Raw genomic sequence first — 12223 nt, 5'->3', positions numbered from 1 at the left:
GGCTTCCGCTCAGGTCATGATCCTGGAGTCCCTGGATCGAGTCCCACATCGGGCTCCTTGCTCGGCGGGGAGCCTGCTTCTGCCTCTGACCCTCCCCCCTCTCATGTGCTCTCTCATTCTCTCTCTCTCAAATAAATAAATAAAATCTTAAAAAAAAAAAAATAGAACAACCCTACAATCCAGCAATCACACTACTGGGTATTGACCCAAAGGATACAAAAATACAGATTTGAAGGGGTACATGCACCCCAGTGTTTATAGCAGCATTATCAATAGTAGCCAAATTAGGGCAACTGTCCAAGTGTCCATTGACTGATGAATGGATAAAGAAGACGTGATCTATATATCATCATATATACCATCAGAAAGAGTGAAATCTTGCCATTTGCAACCTCATTGATGGAGCTAGAGAGTATAACGCTATGCAAAGTAAGTCAGAGAATGACAAATACCGTATCATTTCACTCATATGTGGAATTTAAGAAACAAAACAAACGAGCAAAGGGAAAAAGAGAGCGAGAGAGAGGCAAACCAAGAAACAGACTCTGAGCTACAGAGAACACACTGATGGTGACCAGAGGGGAGGTGGGTGGGGGGATGGGGAAAATAGGTGATGGGAATGAAGGAGTGCACTTGTTGTGATGAGCACCAGGTGATGTATGGACGTGCTGAATCACTATATTGTCCACCTGAAACTAATATTACACTGTATGTTAACTACCTGGAATTTAAAAACTTTTAAAAATCATGAACAATAACAACAACAAAAAAAGAGAATGTACATGTATTTCCCTCTTTCTCTCTTTTTTAAAAGATTTTATTTATTTATTTGACACACAGAGAGAGAGCACAAGCAGGGGGAGCGGCAGGCAGAGGGAGAGGGAGAAGCAGGCTCCCCACTGAGCAGGGAGCCCGATGCTGGGCTCGATCCCAGGACCCCGTGATCATGACCCGAGCTGAAGGCAGATGCTTAACCGACTGAGCTACCCAGGTGCCTCTTCCTTCTTTCTCGTGTAAAAGGAAGCTTGCTGTAGCCCCCTTCTGTTTGCCTTTTTAAAAAATGTCTTAGTGTTATTTTCCTGTAATTGCATAGAGAGCTTCCTTTAAGTTTATATATTGTTTGAAGGTACACAGTGTTCCATCGTATAGTTTATTTTACTATGAGTTATTTGTGCCCTGGGACGTTTAGTGTGTCCTGACTTTTGCTTTATAAACCTTGCTGCAATGAATAACTGCACAAAGGTCTTCCACCGATCCTCAGAATTGTGATAGTTGGATCAAGGCCTTGTGCGTGCACACTGCTGATGTATATCACTGAATTGCCCTCTGTGTTAGTTAGGGTTCTCTGGAGACAATAGGATATCATACATACACCTTAATATAATATAGAGATCTATGGTGAGAAATTTGCTCATTCAGTTAGGGAGACTGACAAGTACTAAACTGTGCAGGAAGGCACAGCACAGACACCCAAGAGAGCTGAAGGTATTGTTCCAGAGCAGGAAGGCCGGCTGGCTCAAGACCTAAGAAGAGCCAATGTGTCTATTTGAGTCTGAAGACAGGGGGAAAAAAAAATCAATGTCCCAGTTCCAAGGCAGCTAGTTCTCTCCTAGGCAGTTAGGAATTCCCTCTTATTCAGGGGAAATTCACCCTTTCAAGCCTTAACTGATTGGATGAGGCCCACCCACATTAGGGAAGGCAATCTGCTTTACTTAACCCACTCATTCAAATTTAATCTAGAAGCATCCTCACAGACACATCCAGAATCATCGTTGACCAAATATCTGCCCCCCCCACCTCCATTGCCTAGTCAAGTTGACAAATAAAATTAACCCTTCACACCCTCTTTGGAGTTGTCCTGGTTTGCCCTCCCCTCTGCTCGGGATGAGAGCAGTGTTGCTCCAGGTATCCCCAAAAGTGTCTGTCAAAATGTTGGGTGTTCCTCAGTCTGAGAAGTGAAAAATGGTGTCTTCGTGCAGTTTCAATTTGCATTTTTTATTTTCATTATGAGTAAGGCTGAGTATCTTTTCACAAACTTGGGGGAATATTTGTATTTCTTTTCACTGTACTTCTCATATAATTTGCCTATTTTTTCTGCTAGGTTGTTGACCTTTTTGTAGATTGAGCTGAAAAAAAAAACTTATTAACCAGCATGTCTTTTTATAATGAGCATTATCAAAGTAAAATTCTATATGATACAATTCATCCATCTAAAGTATATATTTCCCCCCAAAAGTGTACATCTCAATGGTTTTTAGTATATTTACAGAATTGTGCAACAATCGCCACAGTCAATTTCAGAAATATTTCATTACCCCAAAAGTCATTTGTCACTTCCCTCCAATATTCACAGGCTTAAGCAACCACTAACATCTGTCCTTTTGGTCTGTGTGGATTTGCTTGTCCTAGGCATTTCATACAAATGGGATCATCCACTATGTGGCCTTTTACGTCTGCCTTCTTCCACTTAACATGTTTTAGAAGTTCATTCATGCTGTAATATTCCTTTTTTATGACTGAATAATGTCCCGTTATATGAACAGACCACATTTGGTTTATCCATTCATCTATTGAGAAACATTAGCTTCTTTCCTCTTTTTGGCTAAGCCCCATTTTACGTTCCCAACAGCGGTGCACGGGAGTTCCCCTTTCTCCACATCCTCACAAACACTTGTTATGACCTATAGCTTTGATTATAGCCATTGTTAAAAAAGACGTGACAAGGCTCCATGGGACCCTTGGGTGGCACAGTCCGTTGAGTGTCCGACTCTTGGTTTTGGCTCAGGTCATAGTCTCAGCTTGGGGCTACAAGCTCAGCGAGGAGTCTGCTAAAGTTCTCTCTCATTCTCCCTCTGCCCCTTCCTGCTCTCGTGCGCTCTCTCCCTCTAAAGTGAATAAATACATTAAAAAAAAAGAAGTGATAGTTCCCAAAATAGAGTCACCTGTGCCCCACATCAGCAAACCAAAACCTTAACCCCTAACTGCAGTTTCAGCACCTCCCAGAAGGAGAATTTTAAACGAATCATTCTAGAATTTCCTGATCAATACTAGAGAAGTCACCAGCTTGATAGGCCCTGCCTTCCCCCAAAGGAAGGTAACCTTGCCTGAGTCAATCCACTCTTTGCTAGAAGCTTCTTTTTTTCCACTCCCTTCTGCGTGTAAAAGCCTTCCATTTTGTACAGCTTCCCGGATCTCCTTTCTATTTGCTAGATGGGATGCTGCCCAATTTAAAACTTGGGTCCATTTGGATCTTATTCTGGTAAATGATGTGAAATACACATCAACTTCTTTCTTTTTTCCAGAAGCCTGCTGTGTCCTGGCACCCCGGTGGGAAGGCATTTTGAGCATGAGAGGACATCTGCATGAAGACCTGAATAGGATGAGGGAAGGGGCCGCCCTCAATTGCATGCTGGAGTCGCAGATGAAGAGCGTTGCAAACACAGAGGTCTGAAGGTAGAAGAAACTTGGTAGTTTCTAAGAATAGCAAGACCAGGGTGGCTGCAGGTGGTGAGAGGCCAGGTCACGGAGCGCCTTGTAGGTAACTGTGAAGTGAGATTTTGTTTGGGGTATAATGGCACTGGACTGCTGCGAGTAAGATCGTTCCAGCTATTTACTTGCTAAGATAACGCCAAGAAAGGAAACTTCCTAGGTTAAGGCATTTCACATTTTTCAGCAAATCACCAAATTGTTCTCCAAAAAGCCTGTATAAAATTATTCACCCTCCCCCTTCATTTTGTTATTTCAATACCATGTGCCGTTTAATTAAATATTTTTGGAACATGGTTTAATGAATGCATGGTTCTTTTAAAAAACATCTTTATTGGGGTGAAACTGACATACAATAAGCCGCACATACTTAGAGTGTACAGTTCAATAAGTTTTGACACACGTATGCCCCTGGGAAACCATCCCCACAATCAGCAGTGAACATATCCATCACCTCCAAAAGTCCACCCTTGGTGGTCCCGGCCCGAGACAAAGCAGGAGCTACACGTGGGTCTCTTTACCCTGACTGCAAAACCCCTGGCTGGCTCCATAAGGAGAAGAAAAAGCTCAGGCTCTATGCCTCTTGCATGGCTGATCTTGCAGAAATTCGAGGGTGGGGGATGTGAACTGAGATGGGGATGTGAACTGAGATGCGGATGCTCACCACAAAGCCTGGCAGAGACCAGACCAAACTAGTCTGCGCCAAGATGGACCCCAGTGCTGCCCTTTCACCGACTTTTCCTCTCGTTATAATACTAAACATCACACTCAGGGAGTGGAGATTTAACGTGCTGATTAGACACGCCACATGACAGAAGCATGACCTTTAAGTTCGCAGGTGCTAATAAGTCCACACCCCTACATCCTTCCAGGGGACCCTTTTCTCTCCTGGGTTTCTTTGAAAAACTCTCCCTGGGGAGTCTGCCTGAGGATTGTTTCCTTTGTGCACCTCCCCTGTGCTGGAGCATAAGCCCCAGTAAAGCCTTGCCTGAAACCCATTTGGCCTCTTTTCAATTTCTATCCCTCGGAGAGCCCAAGGACCAGGTTGGGTATCTCCCCATCCACCCCCAGGCAAAGATCAGTCTGCTTTTTTTTTTTTTTTTTTTTTTAAGATTTCATTTATTTGAAAGAGAGAGACAGTGAGAGAGGGAACACAACAGGGGGAATGGGAGAGGGAGAAGCAGGCTTCCCGTGGGGCAGGGAGCCCAATGCGGGACTCGATCCCAGGACCCTGGGATCATGACCTGAGCCCAAATAGACGCTTAATGACTGAGCCACCCAGGCGCCCCTCAGTCTGCTTTTTGATTACTGCACAGGGTCTACCATATGGCTGTCATGTAATTCCTTGAGCATCCCTTTATTGCTGGATGTCCACATTTATCCCATTTTTGCTATTCATTAATCCAGCTATGGTGCACATCCTTGTACATACATACATTTGCACATATCTGATTATCTTCTTTCTAAAAAAGATTTTATTTTATTATTTATTTTTGAGAGAGAGAGAGTGCACGAGCAGGGGAGGAGGGGCAGAGGGAGAAGCAGACTCCCCGCTGAGCAGGGAGCCCAACGTAGGACTTGATACCATGACCCTGGTATCATGACCTGAGCCGAAGGTAGACACTTAACTGACTGAGCCACCCACGCGCCCCTCTTAAGACAAATTCCTAGAACTGACAGAACCAAAGTTTGTGAATGCTAATACTTCTGAAGCAATTTGCCAAATCCTCTTCATACGGCTTACAAAGTATGACATTCACTTTGCATTTGATTTTCTTTCCAAAAAGTTGAATCTTTAACACACACACACACACACACACACACAGAGAGCTACCTCTCCAAGTGTGGTTCAGCTGTTTCTGCTTGGAGGGAGGACTGGCTGTTTTTTGGAGAGGTACTTTTGTGGCTGAGAAACAAACATTAACATCTGATGGGATTGTCTTTTTGCTGGGCCCCTAAGGCACCCTGTGCTTTGGTGGGGTCCAGCCCAGAGGGGGCTGCAGCTGCCCCAACAGCCCTCCCTCGGCCACACGCCACCCTACACAATCCTGGACTAGCTACATCAAGGATGGTGAGAGCAACACCTTGAGTCAACTTCTGTAGGCACAGGGTCCTCGGAGCAGGGTCCTGGGAGCATTTCCCAGGCAGCCGGAGGTGGGGGGAAGAAGCAGGGTTGAGGCCCCAGCATAAGCCACCCCAAAATAGGCCTCTTTGGCCTTTGGGTTATTTTGAGTCGGTTTAGCTCAAAATAGCCATTGAAAACCAGCGGATTCAGGAAAAGCTCTAAAAACAGGGCACAAGGGGGTTTTTTGTAAAGGAAATTTACATTTATAAAGGTAATTTCCATTTGTAAAGTCTCCTGCTCTCACACAGGAAGTGGAGGGCTCTCCACGCAAATCAGTGGGGAAGGCTGGGACTCCAATCTGCTCAACGAACCTCAAACCTCCATTACCATTCTTTTCCCTGCCACTTTCCTGCACCAGGTCCTCCACCCTGCAGCCCAAATCCCCTTCCCCTTAGTTTTAATCTAGGTGGTTTTTACGGTTATTATAAGGTGGTATATTTAAACCCAAATTCTAACCACCACACTGGTTGCTCGTCCCATATGTCCACATGTAATGTGCGTGTTAATAAACAACTGTTTGATTTTCTCTCCTTCGTCTGTCTTTGCCTGTCCCATTCACAGGGCCCCAACTGCACAACCTACGATGGGTGGAGGAAGATTTTTTTCCTCCCCTACAGGCATTGTTAAAAAAAAAAAAATGTGGGGCACCTGGGTGGCTCAGTCGGTTAAGTGTTCTGTTCGACTCTTGATTTCAGCTCAAGTTATGATTCAAGGGTTGTGAGATCAAGCCCTGCGTTGAGCTGGGTTTGGAGCCTGCTTAAGAGTCTCTCTTGCCCTCTGCCCTGCCCTGCACCCCCTGCTCATGCTCTCTCTCTCTCTTTAAAATAAAAATAAAATCTTTTTTTAAAAATGCATACTACATTATATAACACTTAATAGAGATAAATGGGTTGAAATAAGTCCGAAAGATTTTGCCATCAACTGTTACTTCTTGAGAAGGATGTAGCATTTGGGTAAGGGGAATAAAAGGGATTTTTTTCTTAAAAAAAAAAAAAAGAGGGGCACCTGGGTGGCTCAGTCGGTCAAGTGTCTGCCTTCGGCTCCGGTCGTGATCTCGGGGTCCTGGGATCAAGCCCCACATTGGGGAGTCTGCTTCTCCCTCTGCTCCCCGCCCATGCTCTCTCTCTCTCAAATAAATAAATAAAATCTTATTTAAAAAGAAAAAAACAAAACAACAGACCCAAAAGGAGTCACTTTCACTCACTGTCACTACGCCCTGCCAAGACTTCATACCTAACCTAACTGTAGTTGCCGCCTCTCTCGCAGGCCTAGAGAGGTCATCTGCTTGATAGACCCTCCCCTCCCCCAACCCCCAAAGGGAGGTGACCTGGCCTAAAACAATCCTTTCTTTTCTTTGGCTAATAACCTCCTTGTCCTGTCCCATTCTGCCTATAAAATCAATCCGTCCATTTTGTACAGATCCTCGGAGTCCCCTCTACCCACTACGTGGGCTGCTGCCTGATTCATGAATCACTGAATAAAGCCGATCAGCTCGTTACATTGGCTCGGTTGCATTTTTGTTACCTCCTCAGGTAGGCCTCAAATCCAGGTGCTTCCACTCTGGGCAGTGTGCGTGCGTGTAAGTTCTCTAAGCTCCAGGCCTTTCACCTGTGAGGCAGGGCTCCTGAAACCTACCTTGCGGGATGATTGTGGGAAATTCATGGGTGTGATGGTTGATTTTGTTACAGAACCTGGACTGGATCACCCGATGGAAGAACCAAGCGGCACCCAGACATTTTGGAGGTTAGGAGGTTTTTTTTAACGCCGGCGGGCTTAGAGGAGAGTGGTCTCCAAAGGTCTGAGCCCCAAGCACAAACAAAGGGGGCAATTTTTTTTTTAAAGATTTTATTTATTTATTCATGAGAGACAGAGAGAGAGAGAGAGAGAGGCAGAGGGAGAAGCAGGCTCCCCATGGAGCAGGGAGCCCGATGCGGGACTCGATCCCGGGACTCCAGGATCATGACCTGAGCCGAAGGCAGTCGCTTAACCAACTGAGCCACCCAGGCGTCCCCAAAGGGGGCAATTTATACACTTCTACTTCCACATACTTGGCACTTTGGGCGCATGCGCGAAGTGGGGCAGGGAGAAGAACCCGGAAGAGCCCCAGGCAAGGACTGGGACTCTCTCGCTGGTTCAGTCGGCCATCTTAGGATGCAGATTTTCCTTATCATTCCCCCCTTTGATGCCCCTTTAAACAGCTAGTTTAGAGGGCATCCTTCTGTTTGACTCTGAGGGTTGACTGCAAGGCTTGGGGCGAACACGGACTTAGCCATAAACTTAACAGCACACCAGGTAGCAGAAGACCAGGACTGACTGGGGCCAGGAAAACCATGGTGAAACGCGCTCAGGAGTAGACAGCAAAGGGCCAGTAAAAGTGGGATCTATGACCTTAGGTAGAAGCCTCTGGGGGGAAGTCCAGTCAGGAGGGGCAGCAGTGTAGAGTCCGACTCCCAGGATGAGGAAATCACACCGATGAGAGCCAGGGACCATGGTGAGCAGGTGTCCATCAGTCAGTGGGGTCTCGTCAAAGGTGAAGCCAGAGTGGGTTCGTGAAGTCTGGCTGGACTCTCCACTGGTGCAGCCCCTCGTCCGAATGATGAGCTTTCTTCTTTCTTCCAGTCTTTGACCCAAACTGAGTCCCCTGTCTGGAAGGAGTATACCTGAGACCCTAAGGAGATTGGGGCCCTCTCAAAGGTGTACTTTTGTAATTTATTTAGGGTGCCCCCCAGGGCCTGAAGCTGCTGCTTTATCCCCTTATCTCCAACCTGATGCAAGTTTCCTGCAAGGCTCCCCAGGCATGGGGGAGGCCGTCCATATATTAATTCGAATGGGGAGAAACCTGATGTCCCGGGCATGCAGCGAGCACACAGGAGAGCTAGGGGTAGCAGATCCGGCCGTGGAAGTTAGCCTCCTGACAAACTTTGTTAAGGTTCCCTTGAGGGTGTGGTTCATTTGCTCTCCTGTTCAGAGATCCTGTCTCCTCTTGCCTTGGGTTCAATCGGAGGCTAGTGTGTGGAGAGTATGTCTTGGCCCAGGAGAGGGATGGGGCAGTCAGGCAGATAAAGGAATTCATGTCGGACCTTGTGGCCCCCAAGTTCACACTGGTGAGCCTGGCAAAAGGGCTGCTGTATTGCCCGTGTCCCGGGATGGCCCCGAGGATGGTCGCAGTCCTTTTGCTGAAAGGGGCCACTGGGGAGGTGACAACAGAGTGCTTGGCCCCAATATCAACCATAAAAGTCCCTGGTTGGCCCCCACCTTCATTCTGACCGTGAGCTCATGGGGGCCAAGGAGGAAATAGCCTGGTCCCCCTCAGTCTGAATCCATTCCTGCAAGGCCTATGAGGTCCTTCTCTCGGGGTTCTTCCTTGTAGCAGCTGGGCATTCGTTTGTCCAATGCCCTTTCTCTTTACAGTAGGCACATTGATCCCTTGCCAAGGGGGTTCTGGGCTTCCCCCCTTCCGGTGGTTGGGGTCTCCCTGCCTTTGTGTTGTTCTTTTCTTTCAGGGCGGTGATGAGAAGGATGACTTTCTTTTTCGTCTTTTTGTTGGCTTCCCGTTCGGCTGCGACCTCCCTGTTCATGTAGACCTTATTGGCAATCTCTATTAGTTGGATGATGTTCATCCTGGCAAAACCCTCTAGTTTCTGATGTCTGGGGCAGCCTGAGCCACGAAGGAGGTATTTACCATCTGTTGGCTTTCCTGTGCCTCAGGGTCAAATGGAGTGTATATCCTGTAGGCTTCACATAGTCTTTCGTAGTGGTCCCCGGGGGAACTCCCCTGGTTGTTGGGTGACCAAGGATACCTTAGTCATGTTCATGGGTTTCTTAGCTCCTGCCCGGATTCCCCGGAGGAGGGCCTCCCGGTCCCGGCGGGTGTGGGCCTGTCCCTCGGTTGCGGTGAAGTCCCATGCTGGGCGCTCCTCAGGTGCAGCCGTATTAGCCCAGGCAGCAGGGTTGATGACTCCCGCTGGTGCGTGCTCTTCCAGGTACTGCCGTGTACCTTTCATTATTCTCCTCCTTTCCTCTGTGTTGAACAGGGTGCGGAGTAACTGTTGGCAGTCTTCCCAGGTTGGCCGATGAGTCTGGAAAAGGGGTTCTATGAAGTCTACCATGGCCTGTGGTTTCCCAGAGTCGTCCTCGGGATATCCGGCTAGGATTTGTGGAGACTGGGGTTTTTGCGGATTTTCTTTAGGTCGCTTGGATGAGGCGATTAAGACCCTGGCCTGTCCCTGCCTATTGCAAGGGAATCGCACCCAGGGGGTAAGGGTCTGAGCAATTCCTAGCCAGGAGTCAATGTACGGAAACTGGTTAGGGTGTCCTAGTTCTCTTGTTATGACTCGCCATACTCGATGAATCGTTGGGACATCCAATGTCCCTTCTGAAGGCCGCCTGACATTAAAAGTGGGCCATTCCAATTCACATAGGGTTCTCAACTTGCCGGGGTTCATCCTGACTCCATAGTCTCCCAAAAACCCCTTCTTGAAATTTTTGATCATGGTCTCTAGAACTGTAGGTTTACTCTGCCCTGACCCCATGGTGATGTCCCCGTGTGCAGTGGCGCAGAGACAGACAAGGGGGGGTGCCTCCTGGGTTGAGGAGACCAATCAGATGCCCATCTGGCCGTGTCTCGAAGGAGCTTAGGTGAGGCTTAGCCGTAGCAGTCTCAGCATTGTGACTTACGATCAGAATCTCTTCCGATGCCGCCATAGACCGTATGCCGTTCACCACGGAACCGCAGACGGGCCCACTCAGACTCCGCAGGCTTCTGGGGACCTTAAGGGTGCCCGCCCGTGGAGTCACAGAATCAGTCCGCTTGGGCAAGCCAGGTCGGACTGCACATTCACTCACACATTCACACTCCAGAAGCTATTACATTCCCTCCCTGGGAATCCCTACCTGGGAGACCTCTAAGAGGTCTCTGGGAGGTGATCAGGCTCCCCTTCCACCCCAATGGGGGTGGGCCTGTCTGGGTCCTGGGCCCCAGGCCCTACCAGAATCCGACATCGGGACAGGGTCCTCACCTGCCAAGTCTCCTTGAGTCCAGCGGGCACAGCGGAGCGGGGTTGGCCCGAGGCGACCGGGGCGGGAGACTGCCGAAAATTAGGCAGGGCGCGCCTTCTCCCTTACGATCCCTCATTCTGTCACGGCCCTGCTGTTGCCCCCAAACCGGTGGCAACAATGGGCCAGTGCGGGTGGGTTTCCCGGTCAGGGAACCAAATGTTACGGAACCTGGACTGGATCGCCCGATGGAAGAACCAAGCGGCACCCGGAGATCTTGGAGGATCGGAGGTTTATTTAACGCCAGCGGGCTCAGAGGAGAGTGGTCTCCAAGGTTTGAGCCCCGAGCACAAAGGGGGCAATTTACACACTTCTACTTCCACATACTTGGCACTTTGGGCGCATGCGCGAAGCGGGGCAGGGAGAAGAACCCGGATTGGTGCGCGCGGGAAGCAGAGCAGGAAGAAGAACCCGGAAGTGGCAAGGACGGGGACTCTCTCGCTGGCTCGGTCGGCCATCTTAGGACACAGAGTTTCCTTATCAATTTTACATCAGCCTGACCCGGGCTGAGGGCATCCGGATAGCTGGGAAAACATAATTTCTGGGCGTGTCTTCGAGGACATTTCCAGAAAAGATTAATTAGCCTTTGACGGGAGGGGTAAGGGAAAAGCGACATGGGCCGGTCCCATCCCATCCTTGGGGGCCTGGATGGAGCAAACCGGCCTAGGGAGGGTGAGTTTGCCCTCTCTGCTTGGGCTGGGGCTTCCATTATCTGCCCTGGACTTGGCCTTGCGCCTCAGGCTTGCCCGGAATCACACTTTCCTGGGTCTTCAGCTCGCACGTGGTAGATGGTGGGACATCTCAGCTTCTGTAACTGTGTGAGCCAATCTTTGACAGTAAGTCTCTTTCCGTGTATCTCTGTATATCCCGTTGGTGCTGTTCCTCTGGAGAACCCTGACTCATATGGTGTGATCGTTTGGGGATAGGCGGTAACTCACGGAAGGGACTGCAGTAAGTTCTGGATGCAAGGTGGTCATTGCTCTTGATTCTTCCCCGCACGTGCATAGAACCTCCTCGAGCCTCTGCACAGAGACCCTGCGAATTCTAAGTCGTGAAGTTGGAGTTTTATGATGTAAATGAGTTTCTGAATGAGTGTAATGTATTCTTTCATACAGGTAATATTTGCCCGTGGCCAAAATTCCGAAGGTGCAAAAGGCCATACATGAAGAGCGTGTCTCCCTGTCCTCTGGTCTCCCAGCTCCCCACTCTGAAGAGACACACTCATGCCAGTTTCGGGTGTAAGCTTCCAGAGATATCCCATGTTTCGACAAACATATACTTTTCTGCAATTTTTGCCCAAGTGAAATGGTATCTTAAGATAGCCCTTTCGTTGTAACAAATAGTTACTGACAAGTAGACGAGGCATGGGGCAGACTGGATTGGGAGCCCCTCAAGGAACCTGTCCTGTTGAGATATGAAGTCCTTAATCTCTGAGCGAAGCTGCAGACATGGGCTTCTTCCCCTAAGGAATCAAGTCAGTGCGTGTTTGAACCCATCGTAGATGCGGTCTTTGGTGATGAGAGATCAAGATGGACCCTCTCCTCAAGCTTGGCTTCG

Source organism: Mirounga angustirostris, unplaced genomic scaffold (assembly GCF_029215605.1).
Source record: "Mirounga angustirostris isolate CCGP_5_RB_7025 unplaced genomic scaffold, mMirAng1.0.hap1 SCAF_13, whole genome shotgun sequence".
Taxonomy (NCBI): Eukaryota; Metazoa; Chordata; class Mammalia; order Carnivora; family Phocidae; genus Mirounga; species Mirounga angustirostris.
The sequence above is the reverse complement of the archived record's forward strand: the minus strand, read 5'-3'. Positions refer to the sequence as shown.